This window comes from Bubalus kerabau, chromosome 17 (assembly GCF_029407905.1).
Source record: "Bubalus kerabau isolate K-KA32 ecotype Philippines breed swamp buffalo chromosome 17, PCC_UOA_SB_1v2, whole genome shotgun sequence".
NCBI classification, from domain to species: domain Eukaryota; kingdom Metazoa; phylum Chordata; class Mammalia; order Artiodactyla; family Bovidae; genus Bubalus; species Bubalus kerabau.
In genome coordinates, this window is record NC_073640.1 from 10678878 (window position 1) to 10704800 (window position 25923).

General features: G+C 38.9%; 1 protein-coding gene and 1 pseudogene across 1 annotated transcript in view; one reads left to right on the forward strand and one right to left on the reverse strand.

Moving 5' to 3' along the window:
* Positions 1-25923, reverse strand: part of CDYL2 (chromodomain Y like 2) — a 158335-nt gene that overhangs the window by 113596 nt on the left and 18816 nt on the right. The gene's annotated exons all lie outside the window — the stretch shown is intronic.
* On the forward strand, positions 14599-15068 carry LOC129632050 (EEF1A lysine methyltransferase 2-like; annotated as a pseudogene).

The following is a 25923-nucleotide window of genomic DNA, read 5'->3' on the forward strand; positions in this document are numbered from 1 at the left end:
TAAAATTCACATGAAGAAAAAAAATTACTGAAAGATACAAATTAGACCTGCACCTGTTAGAAAGATAAGCCAATTGGCCTGTAAATAAGAAAGTCCTCCCAAGCTCAGTAATGAATTAAATACCATTCCAATCCAAGCTACTAAGATTTTATTTGGCTTGAAAACTGATTCTGTAAATTCATATGTAAAATAACTGGGCTAGTGTAGTCAATAAAATTTTGAAATACAAGAATAAAAGCATTATATGCAGAGTACATCATGAGAAACGCTGGACTGGAAGAAGCACAAGCTGGAATCAAGATTGCTGGGAGAAATATCAATAACCTCAGATATGCAGATGACACCACCCTTATGGCAGAAAGTGAAGAGGAACTAAAAAGCCTCTTGATGAAAGTGAAAGTGGAGAGTGAAAAAGTTGGCTTAAAGCTCAACATTCAGAAAACGAAGATCATGGCATCCGGTCCCATCACTTCATGGGAAATAGATGGGGAAACAGTGGAAACAGTGTCAGACTTTACTTTTTTGGGCTCCAAAATCACTGCAGATGGTGACTGCAGCCATGAAATAAAAAGATGCTTACTCCTTGGAAGGAAAGTTATGACCAACCTAGACAGCACATTCAAAAGCAGAGACATTACTTTGCCAACAAAGGTCCGTCTAAGTCAAGGCTATGGTTTTTCCTGTGGTCATGTATGGATGTGAGAGTTGGACTGTGAAGAAGGCTGAGCGCCGAAGAATTGATGCTTTTGAACTGTGGTATTGGAGAAGACTCTTGAGAGTCCCTTGGACTGCAAGGAGGTCCAACCAGTCCATTCTGAAGGAGATCAGCCCTGGGATTTCTTTGGAGGGAATGATGCTGAAGCTGAAACTCCAGTACTTTGGCCACCTCATGCGAAGAGATGACTCATTGGAAAAGACTCTGATGCTGGGAGGGACTGGGGGCAGGAGGAGAAGGGGACGACAGAGGATGAGATGGCTGAATGGCATCACTGACTCGATGGACGTGAGTCTCAGTGAACTCTGGGAGTCAGTGATGGACAGGGAGGCCTGGCGTGCTGCAATTCATGGGGTCACAAAGAGTCAGACACGACTGAGCAACTGAACTAAACTGAACTGAAATAATGTTTATATATTTGATCACATATAATTAAATAACATAATATATAAATAATATATAATTAAATAGCATATTATATAATTAAATAGTATAATAAATATTAAAAATTACTAAGGAAGCAAAGCAAGTTTAGTCCTAAATAATGTGATTTTCTGTGATTTTTCAAGCCCTTCAATACGAACTGGCCTCAAATGTGTACTCACAGATTAATTGAATGTCTTTAATTGTTTAGAGTTATGATCCATATACCGATTGAGTACAACCTCATTTTAAAATAACACGCTAAAAGGATGGCCAGGAATAAAATAATAAATCATTAATCACTACAAATAGTGGCATACTTCTGTGATGATGGTTATGAGCACAGCAATCAAATTACTCTATCTGGTTTTTGGACAGTGTTCGCTGCTTGTGTGGACAGGAAGAGAGAGCTGCAACCTGCCCTCCTCTTGCAGGTGGCAAAGCAGGCCACACACCTGAGTAGGAGACAGTTCTCGGAAGGAAATGCGTAACCAGAAAGATGCAGTCACGTCAGAGCAATTGCACTGAGGAAAAAAATAAACAAATTTAAAATGACAACAAATTCAGGAACTGCACAAACGACTTCGAGTCTAACCACACTTGCAAAAGTTTCCCTAAGCCCAGGAAACTATCAGGGGAATTCTAAGATTCCCTGAAACATGTGGAAAAATCTTGAACTATTTATTTTTCCTTTGAAGTTCTGTCATAAATTCTACGAGAAATGACTCAGATGATTTGGAAATTACTAGAGTTACTAGAATTACTAGAAATTACTGTCTTCGGGTAAGTTGACCGTAGCGACACAAAGACTGTTTACAGATTTAGTGGTCCACCGTGAAGGTATATTTCATGTTAAAGAAAAGGTGAAAATCTGGAATTATAAATTGGGTGTCACTGTTCACTTTACAAGGACTGCTTGCTACAGGGCTCCTTTAAAAATAGCAGGCTGCCCTTGTGCAATTACGTTATTATCCAACCTGGAAATGTGTTCATCTATTGTACAGACAAGGCACACACCTCAGCAACGCAAGAACTTAATAGCATTTGCCCCTATGAAAGCAGCTTGCTTTCTTAGAGGAAATGTATTGCCTCTAGTATGTTAAAAAAAAAAGTGTTAAAATAGTAGTATTCCTTGCAAGCATCTTCTCACCTAGGCTCTATTACTGGTGGAAGGATAAAAATCTTACAAGCTGCATAGATCACAAACTACAACCCTAGGTATATTATCTATTAACAGATGCAGGAAGAAAGACAGATGAGCAAGAAGACTCAGAGGGGACCAGTTATCTAAAGCCATATTCCCAAAATCATAGAAACAAAGGGCTGGACTCAATCCAATGACAAGTTCTCTCTCAAAGGGTTAAAAGACTCATTGAGAACAAGTGCTTCTGTGGACTGAATGCACAGTGTGACAAAGCAAATTAACTTGGCAGTTGAAAGTAATGGGAACCAAACAGAACATGCCATGTGGATTTGTTTCTCTTGTATTAAAGGTTATACTCCCTTTATAGTTATTGTAAAATATTGTCTATATTCCCCAGTATTGCACAAAATATCAATGTAGCTTGCTTCACACCTGATAGATTTTAAAATTGAGATTGTTTAAAATTGAGACAAAAAATTAGTCATGTCTGACTCTTTGTGACCCCATGGACTGCAGCTTAACAGGCTTCCCTGTCCTTCACCATCTCCCAAAGTTTGTTCAAACTCATGTAAAATTGAGGTGGCTCAGTCCAAATAAAAAGAGAACTCCCAGATGTTCAAGCTGGATTTAGAAAAGGCAGAGAAAACAGAGATCAAATTGTCAACATCCGTTGGATCATCAAAGAAGCAAGGGAATTCCAGAAAAACATCTACTTCTGCTTTACTGACTACGTTAAAGCCTTTGACTATGTGGATCAAAACAAACTGTGGAAAATTCTTTAAAAGAGGGAATACCAGACCACCTTACCTGCCTCCTGAGAAACCTGTATACAAGTCAAGAAGCAACAGTTAGAACCGGACATAGAACAACAGACTGGTTCAAAATTGGGAAAGCACTATGTCAAAGCTGTATATTGTCAGCCTGTTTATTTAACTTATATGCAGAGTACATCATGTGAAATGCTGGGCTGGATGAAGCACAAGCTGGAATCAAGATTGCCCGGAGAAATATCAATAACCTCAGATATACAGATGACGCCACCCTTTTGGCAGAAAGTGAAGAGGAACTAAAGAGCCTCTTGACAAAGGTGAAAGAAGAGAGTGAAAAGCTGGCTTAAAGCTCAACATTCAGAAAACGAAGATCATGGCATGCGGTCCCATCACTCCATGGCAAATAGATGGGAAAACAACGGAAGCAGTGCCAGACTTTATTTTCTTGGGTGATAGTGACTGCAGCCATGAAATTAAAAGGTGCTTGCTCCTTGCAAAAAAAGAAAAAGCTATGACAAACCTGCTGCTGCTAAGTCGCTTTAGTCGTGTCCGACTCTGTGTGACCCCATAGATGGCAGCCCACCAGGCTTCCCCGTCCCTGGGATTCTCCAGGCAAGAACACTGGAGTGGGTTGCCATTTCTTCTCCAATGCATGAAAGTGAAAAGTCAAAGTGAAGTCGCTCAGTCATGTCCAACTCTTTGCGACCCCATGGACTGCAGCCTACCAGGCTCCTCCGTCCATGGGATTTTCTAGGCAAAAGTACTGGAGTGGGGTGCCATTGCCTTCTCCGATGACAAACCTAGACAGCATATTAAAAAGCAGAGACATTACTTTGCCAACAAAAGTCTGTCTAGTCAAAGCTACGGTTTTTCCAGTAGTCAGGTATGGATGTGAGAGTTGGACCATAAAGGCTGAGCACCGAAGAATTGATGCTTTTGAACTGTGGTGTTGGAAAAGACTCTTGAGAGTCCCTTGGACTGCAAGGAGATCCAGCCAGCCCTTCCTAAAGGAAATCAGTCCTGAATATTCATTGGAAGGACTGATGCTGAAGCTAAAGCTCCAATACTTTGGCCACCTGATGCGAAGAGCCAACTCATTAGAAAAGACCCTGGTGCTGGGAAAGATTGAAGGCAGGAGAAGGGGACGACAGAGGATGAGATGGTTGGACAGCATTACTGACTCAATGGACATGAGTTTGAGCAATCTCCGGGTGATGGTGGTGTCCCTGATAGCTCAGTTGGTAAAGAATCTGCCTGCAATGCAAGAGACCTCAGTTCTATTCTTGGGTTGGGAAGATTCTCTGCAGAAGGGATAGGCTACCCACTCCAGTATTCTTGGGCTGCCCTGGTGCCTCAGACAGTAAAGAATCCACCTGCAATTCAGGAGACCTGGGTTCAATCTCTGGGTTGGGAAGATCCCATGGAGAAGGGAAAGGCTACGCACTCCAGTATTCTGGCCTGGAGAATTCCATGGACTCTGTAGTCCATGGGGTCACTGGGAGATGGTAAAGGACAGGGAAGCCTGGCAAGCTGCAGTCCATGGGGTGGCAAAGAGTGGGACACAACTGAGCAACTGAACAACAACAAAAAAAGAAGGATATCACTGATATCAGCATCACAATGGAGCTTGTTAGAAACGTAGACCCTCCAGGTCCCACTCCAAATCTACAGAATTAGAAATTCAGAGGGTGGGGCTGGTAATCTGCCTTAACAAGCCCCTCCAGGCAATTCCTGCACAAAATCCAGGTTGAACCACTCCTGATGAAGTAGCCATTGAGTTCCAATTCTTTGCCAAGGAGCTAAGACTTTGGAGAAGTCACTTGACCACTGTGAACATCTGTCTTCTCATTCGTATTTGGGGTTTATCACAGTATGTTCTGGGCTTCTCTGGTAGCTCAGCTGGTAAAGAATCTGCTTGAAAAGCGGGAAACCTGGGTTCAATCCCTGGGTTGGGAAGATCCCCTGGAGGAGGGTATGGCAACCCACTCCAGTATTCTTGCCTGGAGAATCCCCATGGACAGAGGAGCCTGGCAGGCTACAGTTCATGGGGTCGCAAAGAGTCAGACAAGGCTGAGCAACTAAGCACAGCACAGCACAGAATGTGTTCTGGAGAAGGGGGTGACAGAGGATAAGATGGTTGGATGGCATCACCAACTCAACTGACAGGACTTTGAGCAAACTCCAGGAGATGGTAAAGGACAGTGCTGCCTGGTGTGCTGCAGTCCATGGAGTTGCCAAGAGCCGGACATGACGCAGTGACTGAGCAACACAGTATGTTGTTGTTATTTAGTCACTGAGTCAAGTCCGACTTTTTCGACCCCATGGGCTCCTCCGTCTGTGGGATTTCCCAGTTAAGAATACTGGAGTGAGCTGCTGAATGTTTTGTGACAGCTTGGATGGGAGAGGAGAATAGATACATGTATATGTATGGCTGAGTCCCTTCGCTGCTCACCTGAAACTATCACAACATTGTTAATTAGCTATACCCCAATACAAAATTAAAAGCAGGAAAAAAAGAGAGAGAGAGAATACTGAGTAGGTTGTCCCTTCTTTCGCCAGGGGATCTTCCTGACCCAGGAACTGAACCTGCAACTCCTGCCTTGACAGGTGGATTCTTTACCACTGAGCCACTAGGGAAGTCTCATCATAGTATACATCTATGTCAAAGAGGTGTAAGATTAAAACACAAAGAGTTTATTAAGGAGCCCAACGCTTATGGTTGTGGTTTTGATGGTTATCATTTCTAGTTGTCATCTTCACCAGAGCTCCCTCACCTGCACAAATCTGACTCACCTGTGGAAATTCTACCCTTTGCCACTGCTGACTCATGGGGGGTCTGGGGCAAGGCTGGGGGGACCTGAGTTTACAGCCCAACCCCCACCCCCACCCCAGGTCATGTAGGTGTGTGCCTCCATTTCAGAACTTCAGGAAAGTAGATTTAAAACATTTTGAGATTCAAAGGCTACATCTGTGGTCCAGGGATGCTAAGACGGGCTGCTCAAATAAACTTCAAAAGAGTCCCCAGAATGAAATCCTGAGCGTGTAGGGTCAGAGGATCCCAGGAAAGAGAAAGAATTTAGTACCTAAGGAAAAACATGACCTCAGGGAGGTCATGACCTGGACATCACAGGGACATGAAGTGAAGGCGGAAGGAGTAGAAGGTGACTCCGGTCCAAAATGCTGGGTGATGCTAAGACCCAGAGCTCACAACTGCAGAGCTGCTGGCCACGGTCACCTCATTCAGACCAAAACCCGACTCAGGAGGCATGTTCCACCATTTAGAAAAGATGTTACAGCCACACCACATGAAACTACACTGGATCCTCATTGTTCACTGATCCCATATTTGTGAATTCTACTCACTAAAATTTATTTCCAACCCCCAAAATCAATACTCAGGAGACTTTGTGGCCATTCAAGAACATGCACAGAGCAGGGCCCATTGAGTCATCTGACTGGCATGACCCCAGATGAGACTGAACAAGAGACTCTCCTTTTCTGTTTCAGCTCCCATGGTGCAATCAAGTGTGCCTTTCCAGGTCTATTTAGTGCCACACTTTTGCATTTTCGTGCTTTCTGTTGGTGATTTTGCTATTTAAAACAGCCCCAAGCTTGGTGCTGGAAGGCTGCCTGGCTGCCCTACACTGAGAAGGTTGTGCTGGGCCTTGTGCAGAAAATACATATGTTACATGAGCTTCCTTCCAGCGTGAGTTTAGTGCTGCTAGCTGTGCGGTCCAACATTAATGCATCAATAATATGTATTAAATAAGGTGCTTGAACAGAAGAACACATAAAATGAGGTTATGTACCGATCAGTTGACAAAAAAGTGACAAGAGCCTCACAAGCTGAACCCTACATTTCCCCTAGGGTAATGGTTCAATACAGACCTCCCCTGATATCCTGGGTTGCAGGGCGGAGTCAGTTCCATGACCCCTGAGGATAACAAAACCTGCTGATGCTCAAGTTTCCCTTATATAAAATGGCATGGTATTTGCATGTAACCAACACACATCCTCCTGTATACCTTGTCATCTCTAGGTCACCTCTAAAACCTAATACAATGTAAGTGCAATGCAAATATTGTAAATATGATGTAAATCCTCTATGAATAGTTGCTGGTACCTGGCAAACTCAAGTTTTGCTTTCTGAAACTTGCTGGAATTTCCCCTGCACCCCCCTAATATTTTCCATCCACAGTTGGAATCTGTGGATGCAGAACCCATGGATATGGAGGGCCCAAGGGTACTGGCAAATCCTGTGTTCACAGGGACTTTAGAAAGAACATAACTTGTGACTAACAATTGTGGCAAATCATGAGAATCAACTGTAGCTATTCAAAAACTGATGTGTTTCCATCATCTTCAACAAAGAAAAGGTAAAACAGAAAATGGAAGCCAAGACACTTCAAAAGTTTCACATCTCTGAACTCAAATTAGCTACAATCTGGAGTTCCAAAATAATGAAACTTCATTCACACAACAAATACTTGTGCAGTCATGTGCCCTTCCTACAGATACACTGGTAAAGATGAACAAAAATCCCTGTCCTCAGGGAGCTTATATCCTCTGGGGAAATCATGAATAAGTTGTTTTTCTTTAAAGGAAATATATAGTATGTCAAAGAGTGTTAAGAACCAGGAGGAAAGACAAAATAGAGAAGGAGCTATAAAATACAAGGTGCATTGAAAATGAAATAGGGTACCCAGGAAAAGCAGTGGGGAAATCAGAGACGTAAAACACAATGAGAGCTATAAATATTGAAAAGAACAAGACCAAAAAAACCACATCTTTTTAAATATGGACTGATTTAACATGCTTAAAAGAAAAGAATCATGTGAAAGACAAGCATTTAATAAAAAATAAGCATTTAATAAAGTGGCTAGGTATAAGATGAATAAATAAAAATAACTTTTCTATATTCCAGCAATAACTATTAATAGTATAAAATGTGATTTTAAACATTCTATACATGGTGGCCTCAAAAGCTGTCTAATACTTAAAAACAGCCTTAAGAAATACACATGACCTGTATAAAGACGGGACTTCCCAGGTGGCTCAGTGGTAAAGAACCTGCCTGTCAATGCAGGGGACACAGGAGATGCGGGTTCGATCCCTGGGTGGAGAAGATCCCCTGCAGAAGGAAATGGTAACTCGCTCCAGCATTCTTGCCCGGAAAATTTCATGGACAGAGGAGCCTGATGGCTGCAGTCCATACAGTCGCAGAGTTGGACACAACTGAGTGGACTGAGCAAATACATATATAAAGACAATTGCAAAACTGTTCTGAGAAACTTAAAAAGAGATTTGGAACAATGGAGCTAAGAGCTTTATTCCAGAGAGGAAGACCAAAGAGATTCAAGTACCAAAATCTCCCCAAATTAAATTTAAGACTGATACAATTCCAATCCCTATCCCAATTGGAGAAAAGGAAATAAAATCTTTTACTATGAGTAATTAAAACAGACCAGCATTGTCGATACTGAAATATTTATAATGAATAAAAGGGTATGTTACTGGAACAAGAACAGACAGATCTATGGAAAAGAATACAGAGATTAAAAACTTGCTAGTGTACACTTATGTACTATGGGGAGGTACCAGCAAAAATGGTCGTCTTTTTTTAAGTAAAATTAGTTCAACTAAATATAACATTAGTTTCAGGTGTACATTATAATTCAGCATTTGAACACACTAAAAAGTGATCATCAAATTAAGTCTAGTTATTAACCACCATCATACAACTGACCCCTTGTTCACCCTTCTCACCCACCAACCCCCTTCCCCTCTGATATTTACCAATCTCTTCTCTGTTATATATGAGTTTGGTTTTTATTTTTTTATCTAATTTTTTAGATCTACATATATGTAGAATCATATGGTATTTGTCTTTGTTCTCTGTCTGACTTATTTCAGTTAGCATAATACCCTCTAGGTCTATCCACATTGTTGCAAATGGCAGGATTTTATTCATTTTGAAGGCTGAATAATATTCCATTACACACACACATATATCACATCCTCTTTATCCATTCATCCATCAATGGACATTCTGGTTGTTTCTATATCTTGGCTCCTGTAAATAATGTTGCAATGATCATGAAGGTGCATATGTCTGTCTGAATTGATGTTTTCATTTTCTTCCAGTAAATACCCAGAAGCTGGATACCTAGATCACATAGTAGTTCTATTTTTAATTGTTTTGAAGAAACTTCATACTGCTTTCCATAGTAACTGCACTAATTTACATTCCCACCAACGGTGTATGAGACTTCTCTTTTCTCCACAACCTCTCCAACACTTGCTATTCCCTGTCTTTTTGGCAATATGCGTTCTTTTTGATTTGCATTTCCCTGATATTTAGGGTCCTGAGCACTTTTTTATGTGCCTGTTGGCCATCAGTATATCTTCTTTGGGAAAAAGTCTTTTCAGATCCCCTGTCCATTTTTCAATCAAATTGTGTTTTTCAATGGAGTATCACTCAGCCATTAAAAAGAATACATTTGAATCAGTTCTAATGAGGTGGATGAAACTGGAGCCTATTATACAGAGTGAAGTAAGCCAGAAAGAAAAACACCAATACAGTATACTAACGCATATATATGGAATTTAGAAAGATGGTAACAATAACCCTGTGTATGAGACAGCAAAAGAGACACTGATGTATAGAACAGTCTTATGGACTCTGTGGGAGAGGGAGAGGGTGGGAAGATTTGGGAGAATGGCATTGAAACATGTAAAATATCATGTATGAAACGAGTTGCCAGGCCAGGTTCGATGCACGATACTGGATGCTTGGGGCTGGTGCACTGGGACGACCCAGAGGGATGGAATGGGGAGGGAGGAGGGAGGAGGGTTCAGGATGGGGAACACATGTATACCTGTGGCGGATTCATTTTGATATTTGGCAAAACTAATACAATTATGTAAAGTTTAAAAATAAAATAAAATTAAAAAAAAAACAAATTGTGTTTTTTTTCTTATTGAATTGTATGAGTTATTTTTATATTTTAGATATTAGCCCCCTATCAAACTTATGGGGCTTCCCTGATGGCTCAGTAGTGAAAAATCCACCTGCAATGTAGAAGATGCAGGAGATGCAGGTTCAATCCCTGAGTCAGGAAGATCTCCTAGAGGAGGAAATGGCAACCCACTCCAGTATTCTTCCTGGAGAATCCCACGGACAGTGGAGTCTGGGGGGGCTACAGTCCATGGGGTTGCAGAGTCAGACATGACTGAGCACACACATACACACATCAGATATATGATGTGCAAACTGTTTTTCCCAATCATCAGATCAGATCAGTCGCACAGTCGTGTCCGACTCTTTGCGACCCCATGAATCGCAGCACGCCAGGCCTCCCTGTCCATCACCAACTCCCGGACTTCACTCAGACTCACGTCCATCGAGTCAGTGATGCCATCCAGCCATCTCATCCTCTGTCATCCCCTTCTCCTCCTGCCCCCAGTCCCTCCCAGCATCAGAGTCTTTTCCAATGAGTCAACTCTTCGCATGAGGTGGCCAAAGTACTGGAGTTTCAGCTTTAGCATCATTCCTTCCAAAGAAATCCCAGGGCTGATCTCCTTCAGAATGGACTGGTTGGATCTCCTTGCAGTCCAAGGGACTCTCAAGAGTCTTCTCCAACACCACAGTTCAAAAGCATCAATTCTTCGGCGCTCAGCCTTCTTCACAGTCCAACTCTCACATCCATACATGACCACAGGAAAAACCATAGCCTTGACTAGATGAAGCTTTGTTGGCAAAGTAATTGTTTTACTTTGTTGATGGTTTTTCATTCACTGTGCAAAAGCTTTTTAGTTTGATATCATACCTTGTGTTTATTTTTGCATTCTTTACCATTACCCTTGGAGTTAGATCCAAAAAACAAGAAAAAAACCAATGCCAAGAGCGGTGTCAAGGAACTTACACCTATGCTTTCATCTGGAAGTTTTATGGTTTCTGGTCTTACCTTCAAGCCTTTAATCTACTGTCAGTTAACTCCTGTGTATGGGGTGAGATGTGGTCCAGTTTCATTCTTTTGCATGTGGTAGCATAAACGGGCTCTGCTACATAGTGTAGGAGTCATCTCCATCAGTGGGGAAAGAGGTTTAGTAAATAAATGGGGTTATGTCAACTTGTTACAAACATGAAATAGGATGAATTTAGATCCTCATATAATGTGTCCAAATTAATTCCATGCTGATTATATGCCAATAAAAACTAAATCAATATTGCATAAATGATTTCTTATAATTCTGGTTTTTATCTCACTGGAGAGGGGTGAGCAAAAGGGCAGATTCATTCATTGTGGTAACAGAGAACTGAGCACAAACTACTGTCATTGTTCTTTCCTCTCAGAAATAGAAAAATGAAAATAAAAACAAAGCATGCTGTCTACCTTTATAATGGAAGAGTATGTTTCCATTTAAATGTACAATGAAGCAGAGATAATTCTGTCGTAGTCACAAGGACATTTTGATCCCCCCAGAAACAAAATAAAGAAGTGGGATCAGCATTCTATGCTGACTTCAATTCTCTAAACTCACTCTGGGAAGTGAGGCAATGAGAAGCCAGCCCTGGATTCAGAGTGAAGAGGCTGGGGTAGACGCCAGATGCTTTGGGGTAGAAGGTACACATCAGGGTCAGGACAGTGGGGGCAGCAGAAGGCACTGTTGAGAGAATAAACGCCCTGCCAGGAATGGGGGTGGCCTTAGCACCCACCTCGCTTAAGGGACACTCTGGGGACCAACTCTGATTGGGACAGAACTCTGATGACTCCTCCCAACAAAATAAAACAAGCAAGTGGAAAGGAGATTCAGGGGCAAGACCCATGCCCAGCTGCTTCCATCCTGAGGGTGTCCCTGGCCTGGGAGAAGCTGGCCATGTGCTGAGTGTAGGGGAAGGGGGTGTGGAATGGGCAGTGGGTGTCACTCTACATCCTTGGAGGAGGAAATGGCAACCTATTCCATGAGAAGGAAAGAAGGGTTTAAGAATAAAATAATTGCAAAAGTATTTTTTAAAGTGTTTCTATATTGTTTGTATAATAAAGTACCAGGGTTTATAAAAATAAGGAAACAATCTTGCAAAACAAATGGAGTTAAAAATGGTTAGCAGAAAACAAGAAGTGAATTAGAAGTTTAGCTTAAAAGTTCTCTGAAAATTAGGAAGAACAAATGATGAGAAAAGTGACAGAAATATTGAGTGTATACCCAAAAACAGACAATATAGTAACCAATGTAACATAAGGAAGAAACTAGTAACCAATAACATAACTTTCAAGGCCTCCACTACCGATCAAAAGATGTGGCACCAACCTATATTAATGAAAACTGAACACTAGATAAGTATTTACTTCTGAAATGTATTAATTTAAAAGATAAAGAACAAATCTTATAAGAACCAGAAACAAAAGTTCGTAAGTTTTTAATCATCTTAGCATCAGACTTCTCCTCCACACCATGATTTTCAAAAATACAGTGTGCAATAAAATCTTCACAACCAGTCAAGCCATCTTTCATGCAGAAGGAATTTTAAAAAAAAAACAAACATTTTCCATGTTCAGATATACAACAGGCCAGAAAGCATACCACCCATACGTATGTTCTTCCTGAGCAAAAACAAAAAGTATACCACTGACCAAAAAGTGTATCAAAATGATAAGTTTATAAATGAGGCAGATGTGCCATCAAATAACTCATGATAAAGTATAACAGATAAAAGTAAAATGTATACTTGATCTCTAATTGTTAACAACTAACTATATAAAGGCTATTAATCTTTCCTTAAAGAGGACACAATATTTAAAAACCTACAAAAACAAATATAAATTCCTTAATTATTCCAACAAAAACTGGGGGAAAGCTTTACACACTAGACACCCCTAAAAATTTTGTTTCCTTTTTGACAAAGAAAAAGTAGAGGAACAAGAAAACTGAAAAGGTATTGACCAATTACCCAGACAAGAACTGGGAGTAATGGAAAGTCAAGGAATTAATCTACAACTGGAGCCACGGGAGGGTATTTCCTGACCCAGAAGAGTCAGCTGAGAGGATCACAAAGCTTGGACCTACTGGGAATCTGTACTGGAACCCCGAAATTCTAATGAAAAAATTAATAGAATATAAAGGCTTCCCAGGTGGCTCAGTGGTAAAGAATCTGCCTCCCAATGCAAGAGACCTGAGTTTGATCCCCGGGTCAGAAAGATACCCTGGAGAAGGAAACGGCAACCTATTTCAGTATTCTTGCCTGGGAAATTCCACAGACAGGGGAGCATGGCAGGCTATAGTCCATGGGGTCGCAGAGTCGGACACAACTTAGCAACTAAACAACAAACCAAAAATAAAACCAGGAATCTTACACTGTATTAGATGTCAAAGAAGACTTTTTATAGAAAGAAACACTGAAAAAGAGAGTCAGAAAATGAATATGAATTAATAGCAGGACAGCATTCCAAGCAAAAAACAGAAGAATATTTTGAATAGTTCACAAAATGAAACATGGTACAAAGTCAATAGGAAGGCCCAAATGGACAAAGCACAAAAAAAATAAAGGTAAGAGTCAGTTCTTAGATAGGCAGGGGCCACAATAGGAAGAAGAGGAACAAGCAGCTGCCTGAATTTCTCAGAAAAAAATATAATCATCAGCAAGAAGGACTTATTCCAAAATATGGAGGGTTAACATTAAGAAATTTGTAAAGAAATTTATAAAACTGTATCAACTGATCAAAAAAGAAAGATTTCAATAGAAAAAAAATACTTTAATAAATTAGAAAATTATAACATTTCAAGGAATCAGTTTTCTAAGTATAGTCCTTATCTGAATGAGCTACTTGAGGATATAGTCCAGCATCACAGAACACAGTCCAAGAAAATTGTGGAATATATAAAAGTGCAACAAATTATGGCGTAAGTAAATTTACACTTAAATCTAAATAACTGTTGACAATTCATTACACTTTGGGAAAGAAATGTTAAAATTCAAGGCCTAACAAAGTAGGTTTAGTATAAATATAACAGTAACAAAAGTCTGTATATAAAATTTAAATAATCAAATTAAAAAACAGGAGAGGTGGCCAGGAGAGAGAAAATAAAGAGCAGCTAAGTTGCTTCCCATGTTCAAGAGAGACGTTCTAGCAATTGCTTAACTCAAGGCATTAGCAGAAATAAGTTTCAAATATGTCTATTAAGAAGTTAAGGACAACCCATTACAAAAAAAAAAGAAGAAGAAGAAGCATATATATAACTTCCAGGGGGAAAAAAAGTCACAAAATAAAACAATCAATCCCAAGAAAAGGAAAACAAGAACACACGATAAACGGGAGAGGATGAAGAAGATGGGGCCGGATGGCGCCGAGGCGTGGTTCCAGGGGGCAGTCCTGGAGGGTGTGGCTCCGCCCCGTTTGCGCGGGGAACTCCAGAACACTGAGATGCTAAGAGATATCTAGAACTGCAAACTTTCCAAGAATATGCAGATACAGGAAAAATCTGGCTTGGAGAGGTGAGCATGACTCAACTAATAAGGTGGATGCAGAAACACAAGATTCCACCGGATGCTTCAGTGCTTGATATTAGAGCTGGAAATGGTGTTTTCCTGGTTGAACTTGTTGGCAAAATGTGGTTTCTCTGATATTATTGGAATTGATTACTCTCCTTTTTACAGTACAGCTTTCTGGAAGTATTACACAGAAAGGTTTATCTAACATTAAGTTGAAGGGAGAATACTTCTTGAATCCTTCCACAAAGCTGTCTGGATTTTATAGTTGTATTGATAAAGGAACTTTGATGCCATAAGCTTTAATCCTGACATCGCAATTCAGAAGAGGAAGCAATATGTGAAATCTCTCTCCAGGGTGTTGAAAGTGAAAGGCTTTTTTCTAATAACCCTATGTGATTGGACCAAAGAAGAATGAATGAATTCAGTGAAGGATTTGAATTTTCCCAAGAGCTGCCAACACCCAAGTTCAGCTTTGGAGGTAGATCTGGAGACAGTGTAGGAGCACTGGTTTTTCAAAAGACATGAGACTTTTCACTGGACAGATTCAGTTAGTTTTTTAAGAAGCTCTGCATCAAAGTAAACCTAACAAAGAAAATGCAAGTGCAAATCAACACTTAGCACATGTTGCACATGATGCACATGTGAATCATTATGATGTACACAAGATGCACATGTTGAATAGATATAACAAGTTGGCAAAAACAAAAAAGCAAAGAAAATCATGAGCGTGTAAGTAGTTGGGTTTTAGAGATCAATCAAGAACGGTTTAAAGTTTTCTTTTGTATTTGAGATGCAAACATTTTTCTTTCTGATTTAAAAAAAAATCCTGTAACTGCTGAACAGTTAAAACTTTAAAGCAGTAAATGAATTTACAGAAAGGATGTATTCTTCAGTTCTGTGCCTTGGTAAAGGTGAACTGAATATAGCTATTTATGAAGATTTGACCAAGTTATTCCAGGGTCAGAATAATAAGCCAGAACACTTTCTTAATGTTTGATTAAACTATCACAAAACATAGTAAGTATGAGGATTTAAAAATGAGGATTTAAATGAGGATTTAAAAATAAATGATTTAACACCTGAGAAAATCCCCCAGCCCTTATGTATATAATTAAACAAAGTCAGGTAAATGTATCAGTTGATCAAAAGGAAGCATGATAAACAGAAAATATAATGTATGATTTCATAAATAATTTTAAACATACTAATATTCATAATAATATTTATTACCTAAACATATTGACATGGAAATCTATCCAATACATCTACAAGAAGACCCTGAGACTTCAAACTAGCTCTCACTTTATGAAAAAACAGTTAAGGATCTAAGGAATTTACTTGATATAATTAGTCAGCTTTATTTAATAGGTATATATCCTAATTGTCAATATATATTTACTCATATAATATAGATACTATATTCTGTGCTCTCTGGAGACAATTCAGTCTTCAAATAATAAAATATTGATCATGCATTAAATCACAAAAAATTCAGTAACACTGCAAAAAAGGGTTAAATATACACTTTGATCTCTGGCCATAATGCATAAAAACTTGAAGCCAGAAACAATTAAAAAAAAGAATAAAAATAACATTAACTTAATTATTTTAAAATAAAATTTTTATTTAAATTAGAAGGCTCCATAATAAAACTGTAGGTAAACCATGCTCTGAAACAAATTAATAACTATAAATCTTTTCCTTTTTATTTTCAAATATCAAATGTGAAACAAGTATTCAGCTCAAGTAACTGGAAAATTAAGAGTAAATTAAGCCTAAAGAGATATAAATATTTTGGAAATAATTTGAGGAAATTGGTATGATCTAGTGAAGATGAATATATGAGTACACAACAACACAGGAATTCCACATCTAAATATTTAACATGGATAGTCTCTGGCATGGATGTACCAGTAGATAGGTACAAAACATATTCATAGCTACACTGTTTGTAATAGCAAAGCATGAAAATAAAATAAGAAACTTAAATAATTCCAAATGTCTACCCACAATAGAACAGATTAATTCCATAATTTGTATATCCTATTATTTGTAATTACATACTGTATATTTCAACATTTTGTATATTTATATATGTAAATACTATACTCTTATAAAGAAATAGTATACTCCAGTAAAAATAGTATATTCCAGTATACATTAACATGGATAAATCTTAAAAGCATAACACTGAGCAAAAAGCAAGATTGAAGAAGAATTCATACAATTCAATTCCATTTCTTTACATTTCAAAACCAGGAAAAATCAAGCAACATGAACTTTAGGGACCCATAAGTGAAATTATACAGAAAGTGAAGGAAATGATTAACCAGAAATTCACAACAGTAACCTCTCAGAAAGAGGAATGGCTGGGCTTATACTGAGACAGGTGCTCAAGAGGGCTAAAAACATGTTCTATTATTTAAATTATGTGGTGAGTGCACTTATTATTGTTACTATTAAATGTACATTTTTGCATTTCATATTTTATAATTTAAAATTAAATAGTAAATAGATGGAGTAAAAAGTACATCAATGAAGAAATGAATAATGATAAATCAGGAGCTTATTAATACAGAGAAGAAAACAGTGAAATGGGAAAATAAAGCTAAGAGCTGATTTTATGAAAAAAAATCAATATAAGAGACAAACTGCTGGCAACCTGAAAAATAGGTGAAGAGGGAAATCACAAAGCTACCAATTTAAGGAAGGCAAGAAGAACATCATCAAATATAGAAAAGAGGTATTTTGAAAATATAGGAGGAAACTATTTGCACCTTTTCAAATGAATTTTAAAACAGGGATACTAGGAATGTTGTTCTTATTACATATAAATTACAAAAAATTACTTCAGAAGGTGAAACATGAAAAAATCAACAGCCATTAGAAATGCTATCAAAAGTATCTCAAAAAATATTCTAGATGCAGAAAATATCACAACCAACTTATTTCTTTCAAAAAACATTCAAGAGAAAGCTTAACTGACATGTTGCACAAACTTTTCCTAAAAACAGGAGGAAAAATAAAAGGTTAATCAATTACTTTCATGAAACCAACACTATTCTAACATTAAAAATTTTACTAAATTAGTACACACAGAAGAAAACCAAAGACCAACAATATTTATGAATATCAATACAAAAATTCTAAACACACAGAGCAGTTGGCTGAACCTAGCAAAATATTAAAATAAAAATTCATCATTACCAAGTGTGCCTATTTCACAATATGATACGTTAGTCTTAAGAAATCAGTTACTAAATTATACCCAGGTTTATAATAAGGAGGAAGATTATATGATCATCTCAGGAACTATCAAAGAAGCACCTAATAACATACAACAGCATTCCTTATTAAAAAAAAAAAAAAAAGGAAGACTACAGATACAGGAACTCTAATTAACAGGGAAAATCATCTACCTTTTACCAGTAGCCCCTTGCCTTAATTAATGATGAAATCAGAAGCAAGACATGACAAGACATGACTCCTGGCTGTCATGCTATTAGTGAGTGCTTTCTGAAAATTGTGGCAAATAAAGTAAGAGTAGAAAAACATATCTGTATAACTATGAGAAAGGACAGGCAAGATAGTACAATTTGAGGATGATGTGACCACCTAAAATTCCAAAAAGAACTGAACGAAATATATTTGATAAGAATTCAGAAGGCGAAGCATTAAAAACAAATATCAAAAATTATTCTTCTAATATATACACAGTAATAAATTGAAAATAAAACCCTATTTACAAAAGAAACAAAAATTTAAACTGCCCAGTAACAAACTCAGACTCTGTATCAAGAGAGCTAGATAACTTTACTAACACACATGAAAGGAAGTTTTAATAAATGTAGAGAAACATGTTCTTGAATGAGAAGACTCAAAATCACAAAGATGCCAACTTTCCACAAAGTGATTTGTAAATCGAGTGCAATTAAAAGAAGAATCTCATATGGATTTTATTTTGGAACTTCATCAATAGAAATAATCAAAAACATTTTGAGAAAAGAATTAGGAAGGTGGACTCAAGTTATCAAACAACAATATGTTTTCTAAAAGTACAATAACTAATGATGAACTATGGACACTCATGAGAGTCCCTTGGACTGCAAGGAGATCCAACCAGTCCATCCTAAAGGAAATCAGTCCTGAATATTCATTGGAAGGACTGATTCTGAAGCTGAAACTCCAATACTTTGGCCACCTCATGTGAAGAGCTGACTCATTTGAAAAGACCCTGATGCTGGGAAAGATCGAAGGCAGGAGGAGAAGGGGACGACAGAGGATGAGTTGGCTGGATGGCATCACCAACTCAATGGACATGAGTTTGAGTAAACTCCAAGAGTTGGTGATGGACAGGGAGGCCTGGCGTGCTGCGATTCATGGGGTCGCAAAGAGTCGGACACCACTGAGCGACTGAACTGAACTGAACAATAACTAAAACTGAAGAAGAGAGAAGAATGCTTTGTAAACAAACTCATATCACTGTATGTAATAATGTCACCAATGATCTGACACTTCAAATCAGAGGGAAAATAATGAATTATTCAATAAATAGTGTTAAAACAATAGATTAACAGTGCCAATGACCATATCCCTACTTCATACTGTACAGTAAGACAAATCACAGCTATATTAAATGTGCATGTAAATGTGCATAAATTTTGCCATAAAAGGAACAGAAGAGACTAAAGATCAATGGTTATAAACCTCAGCACAAGGAAGGTTTTCTCCCTACTCCAAGGAAAGAAAGTAGGAAGAAAAGGAGGGAAGCAGAAAGAATAGAGAGATGAGAAGGAATCACAAATATGTTCAGTTCAGATGCTCAGTCGTGTCCGACTCTTTGCAGCCCCATGGACTGCAGCACGCCAGGCTTCCCCGTCCATCACCAACTCCAGGAGCTTGCTCAAACTCATGTCCAAGAAGTCGGTGATGCCACCCAACCATCTCATCCTCTGTCATCCCCTTCTCCTCTTGTCTTTAATCTTTCCCAGCATCAGAGTCCTTTCTAATCAGTCAGTTCTTCACATCAAGCGGCCAAAGTATTGGAGCTTCAGCCTCAGCATTAGTTCTTCCAATGAATATTCAGGACTGATTTCTTTAGGATAGACTGGTTGGATCTCCTTGCAGTCCAATGGACACTTGAGTCGGATTCTCCAATACCACAGTTCAAAAGTATTACAAACATGTAATCTAGGATAAAAGTTACTCTCCTTATAAAAAAATTACAGCAGGTGAAATTTTAAACTAACCAGAAAGAAAAATAAATATTTCAGTTAATGTATGTGCTTAGACAAGGATTGCTGTTGTTGTTCGTTGTTCAGTTGCTAAGTCGTGACCGACTCTTTGTGACCCCATAGACTGCAGCACTCCAGGCTTCCCTGTCCTTCACTGTCTCCTGGGGTTCACTCAAATTCATGTCCACTGAGTCAATGGTGCTATCCAACCATCTCATCCTCTGTTGCCCCCTTCTCCAACTCTCAATCTTTCCCAGCATCAGGGTCTTTTCCAGTGAGTCAGCTCTTCACATCAGGTGGCCAAAGTACGGGAGCTTCAGCTTCAGCCTCAATCCTTGCAGTGATATTCAGGATTTATTTCCTTTAGGATTGACTGGTTTGATCCCCTTGCTATCCAAGGGACTCTCAAGAGTCTTCTGCAACACCACAGTTCAAAAGCACCAATTCTTTGGCACTCAGCATTCTTTACGGGCCAACTCTCACATTCATACATGACCACTGGAAAAACCATAGCTTTGACTATTTGGACCTTTGTCAGCAAAGTGATGTCTCTGCTTTTTAATATGCTGTCTAGGTTTGTCATAGCTTTCCTTCCAAGGAGCAAATGTCTTTTAATTTCCTGGCTGCAGTCACCATCTGCAGTGATTTTGGATCCCAAGAAAATAAAATCTGTCACTGTTTCCACTTTTTCCCCATCTATTTGCCATGAAGTGATGGGACCTGATGCCATGATCTTAATTTTTTTAATGTTGAGTTTCAAGCCAGCTTTTTCACTCTCCTCTTTCACCCTCATCAAGAGGCTCTTTATATCCTCTTTCCTTTCTGCCATTAGAGTGGTATCATTTGCATATCTGAGGTTGTTGATATTTCTCCTGGCAATCTTGCTTCCAACTTGTGATTCATCTAGACAAGGATTAAGGTCATTAATAGTTTTTTTTTTAATCTTTATATATAATATCAATAAGAAATGGAAAACACCTCAAAAAACACCTTGCATTTTTTAACAGTTATACAAGTAGTGCTGAGAGCCCAGTGAAATAAATAAACAGGCTAGTTACTGCTGGCAGTATCTTTTCTGGATGGCAAGCACATCCTTTCTGGAGAGCAATCGGACAGCATTAGCAACAGTCTTTATAAAAGGCATATTCATTGAACTTCCATATCTATAAATTTATCTTCAGGAAACATCACCAACATATACAAAGATTTCTGAAGAAAGCTTAGTTATATCACTATTTAAAATACTAAAATTTTTATTTTGCCATTTGCAACAGTATGGATGAACTTGGAATCTATTACCCTTAGTGAAATAATCAGATAAAGACAGATACTGTATGATATTACTTATGTGTGAAATCTAAAAAATAAAACAAACTAGTGACTATAACGAATAAGAAACAGACCCACAGATACACAGAGCAAACTAGTGGTTGGCAGTGAGGAAAAGGCAGGGGGCAAGGTAGCAGTAGGGATTAAGTGGTACAAACTACTGTGTAGAAAATAAATAAGCCAAAAGGTATATTGTACAGAACGGGGAATAGAGCCAACATTTTGTCATTGTAAGTGGAGTATAAAAATACTAGCAAACCAAATCCAGAAACTTTTTAAAAAGATAACACATTGTGATCAGTGGGATTTGTCCCAGTACTGCAAGGGTGATTCGACATATAAAAATCAATAAGTGTACTACATTAACAGAATGAAAAAAACTACATGATCATCTCAACTGACACAGAAAAGGCACTGACGGTAGTCCACATCCTTTCATAATAAAAATGTCAGAAAACCAGGACCAGGAAATTTTCTCAACATGGTAAAGAGTATTTATGAAAAATCCCCAGCCAAAATCATATTCAGTGGTGAAACGTTGAAACTTAGTCTCCCAAGATTAGGAGTAAGACAACAATGCCCACTTTCTTCACTGCTTTTCAACACAGTACTGGAAGTTCTGCCCCAAATATGAGACCAAAACCACAGGCAACAAAAGGCAACATAGATACTTCATTAAAATTATAACTTTTGTGCATCAAAGGACACTGACTAGAGAGTGAAAGACAACTCAAAGCGAGAAAATGTTTTCAAATTATATATCTGGTAAGGTTTTGATAATCAGAATTTAAAAGAACTCCTACAACTCAACCAACAATCCAATTCAAAAATGGGCAAAGGACTTAAATAGATATTTCTCCAAAGAATATAAGTAAACGCCACCAAGCACACAAAAATATGTTCAACATCATTAGTCATTTAAGGAAACACAAATCCAAACCACAGTGAGATAACATTTCTTAACTACAAAGATGGCTACATTTTTTTTTAAGTAAAGTAAGCACGGGCGCAGGAGGGCCTAGAGGAGCTATCCCACGTTGACAGTCAGGAAGGGTGGCGGTGAGGAGATACCCCTCGTCCAAGGTAAGGAGCAATGGCTGCGCTTTGCTGGAGCAGCCGTGAAGAGATATCCCACGTCCAAGGTAAGAGAAACCCAAGTAAGATGGTAGGTGTTGCAAGAGGGCATCAGAGGGCAAACACACTGAAACCATACTCACAGAAAACTAGTCAATCTAATCACACTAGGACCACAGCCTTGTCTAACTCAATGAAACTAAGCCATGCCCATGGGGCAACCCAAGATGGGCAGGTCATGGTGGAGAGATTTGACAGAATGTGGTCCACTGGAGAAGGGAATGGCAAACCACTTCAGTATTCTTGCCTTGAGAACCCCATGAACAGTATGAAAAGGCAAAATGATAAGATGCTGAGAGAGAAACTCCCCAGGTCAGTAGGTGCCCAATATGCTACTGGAGATCAGTGGAGAAATAACTCCAGAAAGAATGAAGGGATGGAGCCAAAGCAAAAACAATACCCAGTTGTGGATGTGACTGGTGATAGAAGCAAGGTCCGATGCTGTAAAGAGCAATATTGCATAGGAACCTGGAATGTCAGGTCCATGAATCAAGGCAAATTGGAAGTGGTCAAACAAGAGATGGCAAGAGTGCATGTCGACATTCTAGGAGTCAGTGAACTGAAATGGACTGGAATGGGTGAATTTAACTCAGATGACCATTATATCTACTACTGCAGGCAGGAATCCACCATGGTCAACAAAAGAGTCCGAAATGCAGTACTTGGATGCAATCTCAAAAACGACAGAATGATCTCTGTTCGTTTCCAAGGCAAACCATTCAATATTACAGTAATCCAAGTCTATGCCCCAACCAGTAACACTGAAGAAGCTGAAGTTGAACGGTTCTATGAAGACCTACAAGACCTTTTAGAACTAACACCCAAAAAAGATGCCCTTTTCATTATAGGGGACTGGAATGCAAAAGTAGGAAGTCAAGAAACACCTGGAGTAACAGGCAAATTTGGCCTTGGAATACGGAATGAAGCAGGGCAAAGGCTAATAGAGTTTTGCCAAGAAAATGCACTGGTCATAACAAACACCCTCTTCCAACAACACAGAGAAGACTCTATACATGGACATTACCATATGGTCAACACTGAAATCAGATTGATTATATTCTTTGCAGCCAAAGATGGAGAAACTCTACATGGTCAGCAAAAACAAGACCAGGAGCTGACTGTGGCTCAGACCATGAACTCCTTATTGCTAAATTCAGACTTAAATTGAAGAAAGTAGGGAAAACCACTAGACCATTCAGGTATGACCTAAATCAAATCCCTTATGATTATACAGTGGAAGTGAGAAATAGATTTAAGGGCCTAGATCTGATAGACAGAGTGCCTGATGAACTATGGAATGAGGTTCGAGACATTGTACAGGAGACAGGGATCAAGACCATTCCCATAGAAAAGAAATGCAAAAAAGCAAAATGGCTGTCTGGGGAGGCCTTACAAATAGCTGTGAAAAGAAGAGAAGTGAAAAGCAAAGGAGAAAAGGAAAGATACAAGCCTCTGAATGCAGAGTTCCAAAGAATAGCAAGAAGAGATAAGAAAGCCTTCTTCAGCGATCAATGCAAAGAAATACAGGAAAACAACAGAATGGGAAAGACTAGGGATCTCTTCAAGAAAATCAGAGATACCAAAGGAACATTTCATGCAAAGATGAGCTCGATAAAGGACAAAAATGGTATGGACCTAACAGAAGCAGAAGATATTAAGAAGAGATGGCAAGAATACACAGAAGAACTGTACAAAAAAGATCTTCACAACCCAGATAATCACGATGGTGTGATCACTGACCTAGAGCCAGACATCCTGGAATGTGAAGTCAAGTGGGCCTTAGAAAGCATCACTATGAACAAAGCTAGTGGAGGTGATGGAATTCCAGTTGAGCTATTTCAAATCCTGAAAGATGATGCTGTGAAAGTGCTGAACTCAATATGCCAACAAATTTGGAAAACTCAGCAGTGGCCACAGGACTGGAAAAGGTCAGTTTTCATTCCAATCCCTAAGAAAAGCAATGCCAAAGAATGCTCAAACTACCGCACAATTGCATTCATCTCACACGCTAGTAAAGTAATGCTCAAAATTCTCCAAGCCAAGCTTCAGCAATATGTGAACTGTGAACTTCCTGATGTTCAAGCTGGTTTTAGAAAAGGCAGAGGAACCAGAGATCAAATTGCCAACATCCGCTAGATCATGGAAAAAGCAAGAGAGTTCCAGAAAAACATCTATTTCTGCTTTATTGACTATGCCAAAGCCTTTGACTGTGTGGATCACAATAAACTGTGAAAAATTCTGAAAGAGACGGGAATACCAGAACACCTGATCTGCCTCTTGAGAAATTCGTATGCAGGTCAGGAAGCAACAGTTAGAACTGGACATGGAACAACAGACTGGTTCCAAATAGGAAAAGGAGTTTGTCAAGGCTGTATATTGCCACCCTGTTTATTTAACTTATATGCAGAGTAAATCATGAGAAACGCTGGACTGGAAGAAACACAAGCTGGAATCAAGATTGCCGGGAGAAATATCGATAACCTCAGATATGCGGATGACACCACCCTTATGGCAGAAAGTGAAGAGGAACTCAAAAGCCTCTTGATGAAAGTGAAAGTGGAGAGTGAAAAAGTTGGCTTAAAGCTCAACATTCAGAAAACGAAGATCATGGCATCTGGTCCCATCACTTCATGGGAAATAGATGGGGAAAGAGTGGAAACAGTGTCAGACTTTATTTTTCTGGGCTCCAAAATCACTGCAGATGATGACTGCAGCCATGAAATTATAAGACACTTACTCCTTGGAAGAAAAGTTATGACCAACCTAGATAGCATATTCAAAAGCAGAGACATCATTTTGCCAATAAAAGTCCGTCTAGTCAAGGCTATGGTTTTTCCAGTGGTCATGTATGGATGTGAGAGTTGGACTGTGAAGAAAGCTGAGCACCCAACAATTGATGCTTTTGAATTGCGGTGTTGGAGAAAACTCTTGAGAGTCCCTTGGACTGCAAGGAGATCCCACCAGTCCATCCTAAAGGAGATCGGTCCTGGGTGTTCATTGGAAGGACTGATGCTGACGCTGAAACTCCAATACTTTGGCCACCTCATGCGAAGAGTTGACTCATTGGAAAAGACTCTGATGCTGGGAGGGATTGGGGGCAGGAGGAGAAGGGGACGACAGAGGATGAGATGGCTGGATGGCATCACTGACTCGATGGACATGAGTTTGGGTGAACTCCAGGAGTTGACGATGGACAGGGTGGCCTGGCGTGCTGCGATTCATGGGGTCGCAAAGAGTCGGACATGACTGAGCGACTGAACGACTGAACTGAACTGAACTGATTGATATAAAGCCTCAAGTTACTTGTACATATTAGCTTAATTTTAATTAAGATTAGAAACATGTGGAAAACAAAGTATGATTACCAAAGGGGGAAGGGGAGGGCAAGATAAATAAGGATTTGGAGATTAACAGATACACACTACTCTATATAAAATAGATAACCAACAAGGACCTACTGCATAGCACAAAGAACTATACTCAACATTTTGTAATAACCTATAAGAAAAAAGAATCTGAAAAAATTATATATATACATACATGTATATAATTATATATACATGAATCTCTTTACTGTATACTTGAAACTAACACAACATTATAAATCAACTATACTTCAATAAAAAATAACAATTTTTCAAGTGTACAGACCTGTCTGTTAGAATCTGGGATTATGTGCCTCA